The sequence below is a fragment of the Carcharodon carcharias genome, chromosome 13, assembly GCF_017639515.1.
Source record: "Carcharodon carcharias isolate sCarCar2 chromosome 13, sCarCar2.pri, whole genome shotgun sequence".
Taxonomy (NCBI): Eukaryota; Metazoa; Chordata; class Chondrichthyes; order Lamniformes; family Lamnidae; genus Carcharodon; species Carcharodon carcharias.
This window is the reverse complement of record NC_054479.1, coordinates 40,575,122-40,591,081: the sequence shown is the minus strand read 5'-3', so window position 1 is coordinate 40,591,081 and position 15,960 is coordinate 40,575,122.

The following is a 15,960-nucleotide window of genomic DNA, read 5'->3' as shown; positions in this document are numbered from 1 at the left end:
CTTGGTGCTGTCCGCTCGCTGGGAGTGGTATCTGAGACAGCCTGCTCACTCTGCTGTCCTGTTGGCCTCAATGGCCTTGGCGGCTGTCCTCTGGCCCGTGGAGCCTGTGCTGGCCCTGCCTGGGAGTGAGCTGCTAGTTCCACAGCTGGCACCTCCCCAGTTGCTGCAGCCTCATCGGATCCAACGGTCACTGGCAGGGAGGTGAGGAAGCTGCCGCCCTCATCCAGAGCGCCCTGAGAGGAACCCACAGAGACGACAGGCAGCCACTACGCCAACGTGGGGTCACTTCGGACCTCCCTGCTCACCCATGGATGAATGGGCACCAAGCTGGGAAATTTGGTGCCCAGACCATCTCCCACACTGGCACTGACCAGCTGAGGTCAATGCCGATGTGAGGGCATGTTGGTCCAAGCGCATCCCCAGGAAGCCTTGATTGGTCTCCTGGAGGAGCCTCTCCACGAGAGTCACCACTCTGTCCATGGAGGACGCATGGCTCTCGACCATGAGGCTTATTGCATCGGCGATGGTCTGCGTAGACTCCGCCACGGATACCAAGCCAAGCATAGCCTCATGTATTTCCATCAGATGTTCCCGCACACTCTGCCACGTTTCCTGCATTTGCTGTGTTGCGGATGACTCCAGGGGCACATCATCAGCCACCGACTGAGCATGTGCCCGATCCCCTGCAGTCCTCCGACTGCCGGGGCCATGGGCACGCTCTGTCTCTGCCAGCTCCTCCATCGACTGTGAAATGCCCTCACCGCTGTGCCCCTGGATACTAGCCGATGTTCTAACTCCCACCGAGGTGCTAGTATCTGTGCTGGTGCCTGCCTGGCAGAGATGGTGCGACGCTGGTGAGTCCGAGACTTCAGAGCCCTCAGGTGAGAGAGGGGGCCCCTGCTGCTCCTCCCAGCCCTGCTCCGCTGATGCTGAAAGGAAGAACAAGGACATTGGATCAGTTAACGTGGAGACAATGTCCATGTGCATCCCTGTGCATTATGCACTCATCCTTCCACAAGCAATGGTCAAGCCATATTGAAAATTTCAATCACTGAACATTTAGCACTGCTATGGTTGTTGGGAGAATAATGGTGACCTCACTGCTGGTCAAACATGCCTGCCTGTGGCACTCTAGCCTCACTGACACCGGTGGACCTGGACGCATGGCGCCTCTCCAGATCTAGGGCCTCCTGCTCAAAGCGGCTAAGAATCGCCAGCTGGGCCAGCCCTCCATCAGTCCTCACCCGCTTGGCGGCATTATGTGCATTCTTCTCCTGGAAAGAAAAGCAGAGCATTGATTCATGCTACTTGTACCTGAATTCTCTTCACGGACGGTCCACCCGAACCAGAGTGGGACATTGCAGGACTCCAGTGTTTCCTCACCCGCTGCTGCCAAACACTCACACAAAGATGCTAGGTCTGCCCATGCCCCCGTGCCTCCCCCCCCCACTTCCATAGTAAGGAGGCACAAGCACGTGGAGCGCAGAGAGCAGCAGATTGATCGGTGCCACACCACTTTGAAGCTCCCCTCCCAGCATGTCATCACCCTGACTTTGGCATGTCCTGGAGTTCCAGCACTGTGCCTAGGTGCAGCTCCTCCAGGTTGCCCCCAAAGCAGTAATGTGGGTCTCTGTGTACCATGTGCTGTGGATGCAGAACCCATCTCTTCACCACCCTGTCAGGGTGACCTCAGCATGGGTAATATCTGCTGGACCACCCAGCGAAGGACACATGCCACCAATGATTCAATGCAGTCACTACACTCAGACTTGGGTGGGTGGGTGGGCGACCTTACATACTGTGTTAAGTGACCGATGCCAACATGGTGCTCACCCTTCCTGAGCACAACAGGTCATTGAAGTGCTTACGACACTGGATCCAGATGCGTTGCACCACGTTGTGGAAGCTCACGATCTCCGCCACCTCCTCCCAGGCATGTTTGGTCATGTGGGGAGGGGGGGTGGGTGGGGGGGGGGGGGGGGGGGGTGGTGGGGGGTGCGGCCTCCTCCTTCAGTCCTGGGGTACAGCCTCAAGTCCTCGAGGAGGGCAGCAAGGCAATCGTCGGAAAAATGAGGGGTACAGTGCCCTCCTGCCCTACCCTCCTGCCTGGCCTGCTCACCAACAGCGCTCTGGGGAGCCCTTCCACTAACCATGTTTCACAGCCTTTGAAAGGCTGCAGCAGCTTTTTAAAACAGGCCGCCGGGTCGCCATTGGACCCAGCAATCATTGCAGTCCTGCTGCCGCTCGCCCACTCCCACTGTCCTCGGGAGCCACGTTTCACGCTGGGCAGACTTTAATTGGCCCGCCCGTGTAAAATGGTGGCGTGGACCTGATCGTGGGCGGCGATTGGGTCTGCGCCCGCTCCCACACGGCCCACCCGACAGGCAGAAAATTCTGCCCTATGGTTCACAACATCTCTGAGATGTTGTGAAGCATGACTCTTTGAACACCTGGCCCCATTCCATGAAAGTTGCAGAGGAATTGGACATGCCTGTCTCCGCAATGGAGCGGCCAGGTTGGGAGTACAAGGTGTGGGCTTTTGACCCAAACCAGCCTGCATCCTTAAAAGTCACTCGCGAAAAATCAGAATTCCTGGAACGTGAGCGGGAGTCCCAGATGCCATTTTTAAAAGGCTCCCGAGTCAACCCAACTTGGGGAAAATCCAGCCCATGGAGAGAGATATTTGTCTTTGTATAAGTTCTATCATCTGTCCATCTTATAAGACCTAAGACATGGATTAAAATGTATTCCACATGTTAGCTTTCCCTGCGTAAGCCTGAGGCTACAGCAAGACCATTCATCTCACTACTTATATTGGCTTTCCAGTAAGATTGCAAATCTTTTCCTCTTCTGTGTTATAAATATTTCTCAATTGAAAAGGTCTCCAACTTTTATTAATACTCCCTGCTGTCACTCTTTAAAAGTAATGGGTTTCTGTTGATCTTGAACAGCTTATTCTATTTGACATGTTAGGAGGTCTACAGAAGTCAGAGCTGACAACCTTTGCACACATTGTACATGCTTATATCTGCCTATATCCAATGATTTTTAAACTGAGAGTTAATATGAAAATAGCTATAATATTATGGGACCTCTATCTCCCCAGCACTAAAATTAGCAGTCCCAGGTTTTTTGCAAAACAGAGGCATTTTTAGTTGCACATCTCCTCTTGAAGGCCATGTGCGACAGTTGTAGGTCAAAGATGTCCTTTCTACGTGTTCTACATGGTAACTTTGAAATACTCAGCTCAGCCTTTTTCCTCTTCCTCAGAAAATCTAAGAACATTCCAACTTACTGTTGATGGCATCTTTGATAGTATAATTGACAATATGTAGTTAATTTGGCCTAATACACTCATTTTAATCATATGCACCCTGTGATGTAGTGGCAGAGGAACAGAATCTATCAGCCCAAGTCATTATCCACTTTGTACAGTTAATCTCTACTCTAGCTTCCTTAATGGGCACTAGTTAGTCCTTTGTATGCTGCAAAATACATGTATCCATTTTAATTGATAGCTATTGATAAATGCACATTTATAAACAGAGTCTTTGATTTAAAGTCTTATTTATTTCTTAATATAATCTTGAATAAACTGAAAAAACACATACTGATCTCCATAAATCATTCAATCTTATTAAATAATATGTTTTATATTTCTAACGCTGACCATAAACTCCTGGGAAATTGGAAAAAAGTGCCAAGGTTAGCCCTAGGAAGAATTGGAAAGATTTAAATCTGCATTGGATGTAGATACAGCGCAATACTTAATACAACTTGACTTTTTGTTCTGTTCTCTGGAATGACAAATATTGTTTTTGGCTTGACTTAGTCTGATACTGCAGAGTCCTCCCACACACAGGCTTGTAGATTCAGTAATAAATGGCCCAGCTGTGGGAAAAAGTTCCTCTGAAACTGGGTAATGCATCCATCAGAACTGGAGCTTTCCCACTGGCTATGCTTTGAAGGGCACTCTCCAGTTCTTAGATATCTAATGGGTCCTCCAGCATTTCCCTTTGTTCCCTTTAGTTATTTTTAAATTCTCAAAAAAAATTGTGTGCTCCATCAGATGGATTAATATCTGATTCATTGAGGTCTTTATGTACATTTTTAAAGGAATCATCGATCTTTACTGAGTCTCAGATAATTTCTGTACTGAAAGTCTGCACTGCAGGAATTACTGATTACCCACCACTTTCCTTTGCTGATATGCAAGTGGTTTACCTTTCTTATCTCGTTGCTCATAAGAATGTTGTCTGAGCTGAAAAGGGGAGAATTCTACTTTCCCTGACATCAAAAGTGGTCTGTTCATATGTTGCTGCCTGCAACGTGTGATAGGTCTGTTTACTGTTTGATATTGTACGTGCTTTCTCCAGTGATAATTTTCATCCTTGCAATTCTTTCCCCCATCCCCCCTCCCCCCCACTCCGCTCCTGCAGCTGAGGCAAAACATCTGACATTGCACCTCAACACCACACTCAAGGTTTTCTATAAAGCAACTGGTGAATTTGTAGATCCAATCTAGTGACCCATAAATCCATCAATTTCCATGCTTTTATCTGTAACCTTTTAAGCATTTGAGAGATTAAATGCAAGATGTTTGGTTTTAGTGAAACCATTCTTAAAGTTATAGGGGATGGGAAATGATGAAATTCACCTTGGATGGCAGCTCAAAATGGGTGACAACCCATTGAGGTGCATGTGTGTAGCTAACAATTTGCTCTTGGCCATTTTGCATTTTTGCTCAAGATGGATTTCATCTACATGTTCTGCGAATAAGAGTTGTCCCAAAGTGTAACTATTTTGGCTTTTGAGTCCTTGACTGCTGTTGCTGTCTAGAGAGGAATGTGTCAGCTCGCAATGCAAGGTAAAGGGACTAGCCTGTTCCTTTGGGATTACAGAATCTCTAGTCAACAAAATGCCCACATCACTATAAAATGCTTTTAAAGTGTTTCTTTCATCATCTTACCTTCAGATTTATCAAGGGCTGGGTTTGTCACAATGTCAGCAGGACATAAGGTGACCAGAATAGGTAAGCACCAACATAAATGCACCAGCTAATGTGGTTCCGCTATTTAAGAAGGGTTGTAGAGATAAGCCAGGGAACTACAGGCCAGTGAGTCTCACGTCAGTGGTAGGGAAACTATTGGAGAAAATTCTGAAGGAGAGAATCTATCTCCACTTGGAGAGCAAGGTTTGATCAGGGATAGTCAGCATGGCTTTGTCAAAGGGAGGTCATGCCTAACAAATTTGATTGTTTTTTGAGGAGGTGCCCAGGTATGTAGATGAGGGTAGCGCGGTTGATGTAGATTATATGGATTTCAGCAAAGCCCTTGACAAGTTCCCACATGGGAGATTTATAAAGAAGGCAAATGCACATGGGATACAGGGTAATTTGATAAGGTGGATTCAAACTTGGCTTAGTTGTAGGAGACAGAGGGTGATGACAGAATGACTGGAAGCCAGTTTCCAGTGGTGTACCGTAAGGATCTGTGCTGGGTCCCCTATTATTTGTCATTTATATAAATGGCAGATGACCATGTGGGGGGCAGGATTAGTAAGTTTGTGGATGACACAAAGATTGGCCGGGTGGTTAACAGTGAGGTTGAGTGTTTTGGGCTACAAGAAGATATAAACGGGATGGTCAAATGGGCAGATAAGTGGCATATGGAATTTAATCCTGAAAAGTGTGAGGTGATACACTTTGGAAGGAGTAATTTGACAAGGAAGTATTCAATGAATGGCATGACACTAGGAAGTTCTGAGGAACAAAGGGACCTTGGCGTGTGTGTCCATAGATCTCTGAAGGCGGAGGGGAATGTTAGTGGGGTAGTGAAAAAGGCATATGGGACATTTGCCTTTATCAATCAAGGCATAGGTTACAAAAGTAGGGAGGTCATGTTGGAGTTGTATAGAACTTTGGTGAGGCCACAGCTGGAGTACTGTGTGCGGTTCTGGTTGCCACATTATAGGAAGGATGTGATTGCACTGGAGGGGGTGCAGAGGAGATTCACCAGGATGTTGCCTGGGATGAACCATTTAAGTTATGAAGAGAGGTTGGATAGACTTGGGTTTTTTTCATTGGAGCAGAGAAGACTGAGGGGGCGACCTGATCAAGGTGTACAAGATTATATGGGGCATGGACAGGGTGGATAGGGAGCAGCTGTTCCCCTTAGTTGAAGGGTCAGTCACAACAGGGCATAAGTTCAAGGTGAGGGGCAGGAGGTTTAGGGGGGATGTGAGGAAAAACTTTTTTACCCAGAGTGTGGTGACAGTCTGCAATGCACTGCCTGGGAGGCGGGTTGCCTCACATCCTTTAAAAAGTACCTGGATGAGCACTTGGCACATCATATCATTCAAGGTTATGGGCCAAGTGCTGGTAAATTGGATTAGATAGGTAGGTCAGGTGTGTCTCACGTGTTGGTGCAGACTCGATGGGTCGAAGGGCCTCTTCTGCCCTGTGTGATTCTGTAAAGACACCAACTGGGTCTCCATTTCATACTTCAATATTTACTGAGCAAACTTATTCAAATTACAGAGACCACATTTATCACTTGTCATTTTACCTGCTGACGTTTGATAACTGTACACCTCATTTCTGACTCAGGATGAGTCAGAAATGCAGTCATCTTTGGGGAGTTTCATGTTACTGTAACCAGAGTCAGAGACTATGGAAGGAATCATCCCAGATTTGTACTAAGTGCAGTAGCAGGCAGGGAAAAAAGACGTTTTACCTGCTGGCCTCAATGGCGGGTTTTCGCACTGCATCATCCCAATCCCGCCTCATTAATCATGCATTCCCAGGAAACACGCTGGCTCTGATTCACCCGCCATGCCATCACCTTGTCGCTTCCTCAGGCCAGGCAGCGTATTTAAAGTGCTGCTGCAGGCTCAACTCTCAGTGCTTCCAGCCCAGGACTGCTGCTCAGAAGACAGTCCGGAAAGGCAAGAAGACTGCAGCTCCCTGATTCAGTGATGCATCGCTGGGACACCTTCTGGACACGTTTGGAGTCCACTGCACTGTCCTCCACACCACTCTGGCTGCAGGAGGCCCATCAGTGTCACCACTCCGGTTTGAGAGGCGATGGCAGTGGTGGTCAGTGCCAATGCTGCACAGAAGAGGTCGGCCAGCCAGTGCAGAAAGGGGATGAATGATCTCATCCATACCTCCAGGGTAAGGCAACCATCTCATCACTCTAAACTCAAGCCCATCACACATTCACTGCCATCACCACTGCCAGGGACATCACCACTCACTCTTTCACACACACCCTCACATCTCCACCTGGACTCATCTTTCTGGTGACTGCCTCCTCAGCTCTCACCGTCTTGAGGCCACTTGCACGGATCAATATGTGTCCCCACATGCACCAGGGCTACCCACCCTTCCCCAGTAATGCCCTATCCCTGCAGCCTCTTCCCTTGCCTGAGGCCACTTCTCCCTCTTCCCCAAGCAAGCCATAGCCCTGCAGTCATTGAAAAGCCTAGTACAGACCTGCCTGTGAGCCCCGCTAAAAGTGATGTGGTGTTGTCTGCGAAGCATGATGCTGATGACTGCAAGTGCTGCCCAAGCAAGATAGGCAAACAAACCTCGAAGTCCAGACTGAAGTACAGCTCACCAGGTGCACGTCACTTATGTTCAGTTGTGAAACACATCAGCGTGCAATCACAGCGATGCGCCCAGTTGATCCAGCGTGGAGGGATAATTCCGGCAAGCTGGGCTTATAATGTTATGCAGATGTATTTTTCACGGCGTCGTGAAACAGATTTTTGGCCTTCCTGCTTTATTGCCCGCTCATGCCCACCATGACATATGATGCCAGTAGGCACGGAATATGCCGCGCTATGGCTCGAGGGCAAAATGAGTTCACCTGTAAGGTTTAATGGATTTGTTTAGAAAGCAAGACAGAGCTGGAGGAAAATAAATAAAAATGGTGTGTTTTTAAGGGAGAAAACTGGTGAAAAGAAAATCAGCAAGAATACCAGCATAAAAAGACAAATTAGTCAGTGATTTTAACTACTTTGGTTGCTTTCAATAATAATGCAATGTCAAACATTTGCATTTGATAAATGAGATAGTGCCGTTGAAATAAACTGCATGCCATCTTTCAAAGTGGCACTGCTTCACATTAGTGCTTTCATTTATTCTTTTCCCTTTGTTTCCTGTTCACTTGTCCATAATTGTAGAATGGTTACAGCAAAGAAGAAAGCCATTCAGCCCATTGTGCCATGCTGGCTTTCCTAAGGAGCAATTCACATGCTGCCCCTTCCCTGCGATCTCCCCAAATCCCTGCACATTCCTCCTCTGATATTTAGAAAAATGTAGAAATATTTACAGCACAGAGGGAGGCTGCCCTGCCTGTGTCTGTGTGTCATCATGTCTGCATCGGCCAAGAAACAAATCCCCCCCCCCCCACCAGCCTAATCCCATTTTCCAGCACTTGTTCCGCAACCCTGAAGGTTACGATACTTCGGATGCATATCCAGATACCTTTTAAATGAGTTGAGGGTTTCTGCCTCTACAACCCTCTAATCCTTCTACCAACCACGTTAAATCTATGCCCACTAGTCACTGACCTCTCTAAGGGAAATAGGTCCTTTCCATCTGCTCTCTCCAGGCCCCTCACAACCTTGTACATCTCAATCAAATCTCCCCTCAGCCTCTCCTGTTCCAAAGAAAACAAACCCAGCAGATGCAGTCTTTCCTCATAGCTGCAATTTTCCTATCCTGGCAATATCCTCATAAATCTCTTCTGTACCCTGTCTAGTGCAGTTACATCCTTTCTGTAATTTTAAACCATCAGATATTCAGGTCGCCAATAAAAGAAGAGCACTTGGACTCTTCCCCTTATCCCTCTCTCACAATGAAACAAAACTATTAATCCACAACCTTAAGGAGCAACTTCATGGTGGTGACAAAGTCAGTCCTTCCAGGCAGTGCCCGACACCACTAAATCTAACCCCAGCAATTCCAGTAACTCACTTGCATGTATTAGAACTATCCCAAGCTCAATCGTAATTATTAGTGCACAATTTGTACATTAAGTTACCTTAGGGAGAAATAAGGGATGGTCAAGAGGCAAGGGGGAAGCAGGTGATGAAAGTCAGGTTTGTATTCATAAGTTCCAATTGAAGCCCTTGTTGTAAATAAAAGCATTTTAAAATGTATACATGATTAACACCCCATGTGTCTCTGTGGAGTTTCTTGTCTTGGTGCCGTAAATTCCAGCTGTAATTGCATTTGACAGTAATGCCTTTTAAAATAGGTTTGAAAAGAACATCTGAAGTACTGTATTAAGCTAAATGAAAACATGAAGGGTATTTAATTTCCAAACATTCCTATCTATGCCAGCTGGATAGCATTCCACCACTTGTATTATTAATTGTATAGCCACAAAATCTGTATCCATTTTGCCAAGATTTCACAAATAGTCCTGTTTATAGTCCAGATTGCCTGAATTGTGGTGATGTCTATCAATTCAGTGCCTTGGATAAGCCAGACTGAAGTAATTGAAGTGGATGTTTGGTACTTAAATTGTTTTTACATTGATGCTGAGGTGTTTTGCCAAAATAGAGTCCTTTGCTACTTGTGTTATATATCAACGAATTTAGACTTAAATGGAGAGGGCATGATTAAGAAAGTTTGCAGATATGAAAATTTGCAGTGTGGTTGATAGTGAGAAAGAGCTGTTGACTACAGGAAGATATCAATAAGCTGCAGAAGTTCCTGAGGTCAGTATCTGAAGCCCAACCATCTTCAGCTGCTTCATCAGTGACTTTCCCTCTATCATAGACAGGAAAGTAGAGTTGAGGCCACAATCATATCAGCCATGATCTTATCAAATGCAGAGCAGGCTTAAGGGGCTGATTGCCTACTCCTGGTCCTAATTCATATGTTCATGCATATAGTGGCAGAAGTGGGAATGTTGGCTGATGATTGCACAGTCCACAGTTCAATTTTACAACTCTTCAGATAATGAAACAGTCTGTGCCATGAAAGAATCATAAAATGGTTACAGAACAGAAGGAGGCCACTTGGCCTGTCATTTCCATTCTGGCTCTCTGTAAGAGCTACTCAGCTCATCCCATTGCTCTGCCATTTCCCAGCAGCCCTGCAATTTTTCTTCTTTTCAGACAATTTACCCAATATCATTTTTAAAGCCAAGGCTGAATCTGTCTTCACCACGCTTTCTGACAAGGCATTTCAGATCCTAACCATTCACTGTGTAAAAAATGTTTTTCTCATGTCGCTTCTTTTGGCAATCACCTTAAATCAGTGTCCTCTGGTTCTCAACCTCCTGCCAATGGAAACAATTATTTCTCTATCTACTCTGGTAGACCCCTCTTGATTTTGAACATTTCAGTCAAATATATTGTCAACCTTCTCTGGAGAGAACAGCCCCAACTTCACCAATCTATCCTTGTAACTGAAGTCTCACATCTCTGGAACCATTCTCAGAAATCTCTATTGCACCCTCTACATTGCTGTCATGTCCTTCCTAAAGTGTGGTGCACAGAACCGAGCACAGTACTCCAGTTGAGGCTGAACCAGTGTTTCACAAAGGCTCACTGTAACTTTGTTGCTTTTGTACTCTATACCTCTATTTATAAAGTTCAGGATCCCATATACCTTATTAAGCAATTGTCAACCTATCCTCCCACCAGAGCCCAGCACTAGCAAACTGCCCCGCAAGGACTTTGGTCCCAGCTCTGTTCAGGTGCAACCCATCCAACAGGTCTTATCTTGCCCAGAACCGGCCCCAGTGCCCAGGAATCTAAAGCCTTCTCTCCTGTACCATCTCATTGGCCATACATTCATCTGTTCTATCTTCTTACACTTGCGGGTGGCACCGGGAGTAATCTGAAGATTACTACCTCTGAGCTCCTGTTTGCTAGTTTCATCCCTAATTCCCTAAAATCTGTCTATAGGACCTCAACCCTCTTTCTTCTATGTCATTAGTACTAATATGAGCCACAACTGCTGACTGTTTACCCTCTCTCCTCAGAGTGCCCTGAAGCTGCTTAGTGACATCCTTGGCCTAGCACCAGAGAGGCAGCATACCATCCTGGATTTATACCTGCAGCCTCAGAAAAGCCTATCCGTTCCCTTAAGTACAGAAGTCACTATTACTACTGTTTTCCCAAACTTCCTTCTGCCCTCGCCTGTAAAGCTGAGCCAGCTGTGGTTGGATTTGGCTCTGTTTGCATTCCCCAGAGGAAGCATCACTCATTATTATTCAGAACTGAATAGCAGGTGAAGAGCAAGATACATTCCAGGGGCTGCTGCACTACCTACCTGGTCCTGCTATCACCTATTCTCTCTCTGCCTGCACAACCTTAAACTGGACAACACTCAGGCTTGGGCTGATAAATGGCAAGTAACATTTATGCCACACAAGTGCTAGGCAATGGCCACCTCCAACAAGAAAGAGACTAACCACCTCTGTAAAACATTCAACAGCATTACCATTGCCAAATCAACTACTATCACCATGCTGGGGTTTCCATTGACCAGAAAATTAACTGGACCAGCTGCACAAACACTGGCTGCAAGAGCAGGTCAGAATCTGGAAACTCTGTGGCAAAAAACTCACCTCCTGCCTCCCCAAAGCCTGTCCACCATCTACAAGGCACAAGTCAGGAGTGTGATGGAATATTCTCCACTTGCCTGGATGATGCTGCTCCAACAACACTCAAGAAGGTTGACACCATCCAGGACAAGGCAACCCACTTGATTGGCATCCCATCCACCACATTCAGCATTCACTCCCTCTACTGGTATATCATGGCTACAAGATGCACTATAGCAATTCACTAAGGTTTCTTCAATAGCACCTCCCAAACCCTTGAACTCTATCACTTTGAATAGCAAGGGCAGAAAGCACATGGGAACATCAGCAGTTGCAAGCCACACACCATCCTGACTTGCAACTATATCAGTGCTACTTCATTGTTGCTGGGTCAAAATCCTGGAACTTCCTCAGTAACAGCACTGTGGGTGTACCTACACCACATGGACTGCAGCGGTTCAAGAAGGTGGCTCACACCACCACCTTAAGGAATGGGTAGTAAATACTGGCCTTGCCAGCGAAGCCCACATCCCGTACTTTAGACTCTATTATGGGAGAATTCCACACTTGGCCCAATTTTAATTGTATAACTGGGTGGGTTTTAAATGAGTTAAAATCTTGCCTATTGCTCTGCAGGTTCATATATCTGTGGATTCCTTAACTTCCTACAAGTTCTATCTAGTTTTAAACCCCAAATTTCGCATTAATAACTCACTGGATTTATCTCATTTACTTGCTTTAATTGTTTCAGGAAGCAGGGAACACTGACAAGGCTGCATTTATTATCCATTCCCCACTGCTGTCACAGGCTAGGTAATCAACGATTGCTATGCTGCATTGGAGCATTTATCACATAGGGTTGAATTTTTTTCCTGAGGTGGGTAACAGAAGTCAGGAAAATTTCCGGCTCGGCCCAGCTGCCGGAAGCACCCACAAGGACATTGCAGAGAGGGCGGCTGTGGGCTACAGTTGGGCCAGCCGATCCAGGAAAATGTTCGGAGACAGCCAAGGGGCTGCCAGCTGCAGAGGCAGGCTGTTTAAAAGGCCCACATTAGTGCTGTGGGACTTCGTCCCAGTTATAATAAAAACAGAAAAGCCTTCCAGCCCCAAACCCGTCTCGCACACCGCCCTCCCACCCCAGCCCTCATCCTGCCTCCCCCACCCCAGCCCTCATCCTGCCTCCCCCACCACCTTCCCACCCCAATAGGGGTCATTTGAGGGGGCATACCTTGGCATGGGTCATGAGGGACCACGAGGTTGTCTGGGGAGCATGATAGGCAATAAGGGATGTTTCGAGTGGGCATTCCTTGGCATGGGAGTGGGCATGAGGAGGACCCTTCCAAAAGGCTCCCTCAAGCAGACTATTGTTCATGATGCCTCTAAGATGCCATGAACCACACGACTCATTGAATAGCTGCCCGACATCCCAGAAAATTGCAGAGGACATGGCTATCCCTGCAAAGGGACTGCCCAGGTCAGGAGTGCAGGGTGAGGGCTCATGACCCAAACCAGCCCAACCCCTGAAAAGGCACTCCTGAAAATTGGAAACCCTGAGAATGGGAGTCGGGAATGCAGAAATCGGGATCAATATATAATTTTTAAAGGACTCCTGAGTAATCCGGACTCAGTGAAAATCCAGCCCATAATGTACAAATGGAGTCATATGTGGGCTCTTCCCTGGGGGACACAGCAAACCTGTTGTTTTTTTGCTCCAAATTTAAGGCAACTTTCACATGTTCCACGTTGGCCTACATTTTACCGATTTCATAACATGGCTTGGTGGGATTTGAACTAATGTCTGCTGAGCTTCTAGTTCTTTACCAGAACCAGTACAGTACTGTATCCATCTCGATTCCTATTCTCCTGAGCCCCAGTCATAACCTGCACTGGCCTTGGCACTTGGCCTAAATTTCTCAGTTTAAAAAAAAAACTACACACCAATACCTCAGCACAGCACTGGGCCGTCTACAATTTCAGGAAGAGGAATTTCATATCATCCTGTCTCGTTTCTGTTTCATGGCTGGCTGAAAGTTTAAGTGTTGCTAGTAAATCAACCATGTCATTTTCTACAGAAAATAAACAAAGCTTGGGAAAAGGCTACCAGTTGAGAATGAAAGAGGAAAATTAGAAATAGACAGATATAGTTATGATACTAACTATCAGTTGCAGTAATTTCAATATATGGTCCCAAACATTCAGACCTTGCAGCAAATTCAAAAAGAGAAGCTGCAGCAGCACTGAAAAGCCCCTAGATGTCACTACTGACACCTAAGCTGCTGGGTGACAGACCAAAGGAACTACTACTATACCACATCCTGAATTATGATAGTTCATTGTTGGTAGAGGTACTTAGGGAATTCCCATTGTGAATGTTGACATAAAAATTTTACTCAAAAATCATGACAGTCAGATGTTTTTACCTGAATAGACAAGATTTTTAAATAGCATCTCTGGACTTGAACCAGCAGCCATTGGAGAAAGAGCTTCTATTGGATTCTGTTGGTGCATACGTTTTGATAATGATAAATTATGAGACATGTTTATAGACTTAGATCTGTACCTGAGTTATACAAACATAAGAGAATTACTTTCAACTGCTTCAATTTGGACCAATGATATATTTTAGTTTAGCAGCGGAGATTCTGAAATTTAAAATTTTCAAACAGCTACATTTATAGTTATAATCTAATCCTGAAAAAGCAAAGAACAAAATGCATGCAGATTAACCTTAGACTCGAATAACTGTCAAATCTAGTGAGGAGTTTCACTAAATCCTTTCAAGTGATGTCCTGACAAAAACAAGACCTCTTTTACGTTCTGAGTCTGGCTATCTAATCCTTTAAAATGAAACTGAGTTCAATAAGTGAAAAAACAAAAACAGAATTACCTGGAAAAACTCAGCAGGTCTGGCAGCATCGGCGGAGAAGAAAAAAGTTGACGTTTCGAGTCCTCATGACCCTTTGACAGAACTTGAGTTCAAGTCCAAGAAAGAGTTGAAATATAAGCTGGTTTAAGGTGTGTTGGTGGGGGGGGGGGGGGGGGGGGGTGCGGAGAGAGAGAGAGAGAGAGAGAAGTGGAGGGGGTTGGTGTGGTTGTAGGGACAAACAAGCAGTGATAGAAGCAGATCATCAAAAGATGTCACCAACAATAGAACAAAAGAACACATAGGTGTTAAAGTTGGTGATATTATCTAAACGAATGTGCTAATTAAGAATGGATGGTAGGGCACTCAAGGTATAGCTCTAGTGGGGGTGGGGAGAGCATAAAAGATTTAAAAATATTTAAAAATAATGGAAATAGGTGGGAAAAGAAAAATCTATATAATTTATTGGAAAAAAAACAAAAGGAAGGGGGAAACAGAAAGGGGGTGGGGATGGAGGAGGGAGCTCAGGACCTAAAGTTGTTGAATTCAATATTCAGTCCGGAAGGCTGTAAAGTGCCTGGTCGGAAGATGAGTTGTTGTTCCTCCAGTTTGCGTTGGGCTTCACTGGAACAATGCAGCAAGCCAAGGACAGACATGTGGGCAAGAGAGCAGGGTGGAGTGTTAAAATGGCAAGCGACAGGGAGGTTTGGGTCATTCTTGCGGACAGACCGCAGGTGTTCTGCAAAGCGGTCGCCCAGTTTATGTTTGGTCTCTCCAATGTAGAGGAGACCACATTGGGAGCAACGAATGCAGTAGACTAAGTTGGGGGAAATGCAAGTGAAATGCTGCTTCACTTGAAAGGAGTGTTTGGGCCCTTGGTCGGTGAGGAGAGAGGAAGTGAAGGGGCAGGTGTTGCATCTTTTGCATGGGCATGGGGTGGTGCCATAGGAGGGGGTTGAGGACTGGGGGGTGATGGAGGAGTGGACCAGGGTGTCCCGGAGGGAGCGATCCCTACGGAATGCCGATAAGGGGGGTGAAGGGAAGATGTGGTTGGTGGTGGCATCATGCTGGAGTTGGCGGAAATGGCGGAGGATGATCCTTTGAATGTGGAGGCTGGTGGCGTTATAAGTGAGGACAAGGGGGACCCTATCATGTTTCTGGGAGGGAGGAGAAGGCGTGAGGGCGGATGCGCGGGAGATGGACCGGACACAGTTGAGGGCCCTGTCAACGACCGTGGGTGGAAAACCTCGGTTAAGGAAGAAGGAGGACATGTCAGAGGAACTGTTTTTGAAGGTAGCATCATCGGAACAGATGCGACGGAGGCGAAGGAACTGAGAGAATGGGATGGAGTCCTTATAGGAAGCGGGGTGTGAGGAGCTGTAGTCGAGGTAGCTGTGGGAGTCGGTGGGTTTGTAATGGATATTGGTGGACAGTCTATCACCAGAGATTGAGACAGAGAGGTCAAGGAAGGGAAGGGAAGTGTCAGAGATGGACCACGTGAAAATGATGGAGGGGTGGAGATTGGAA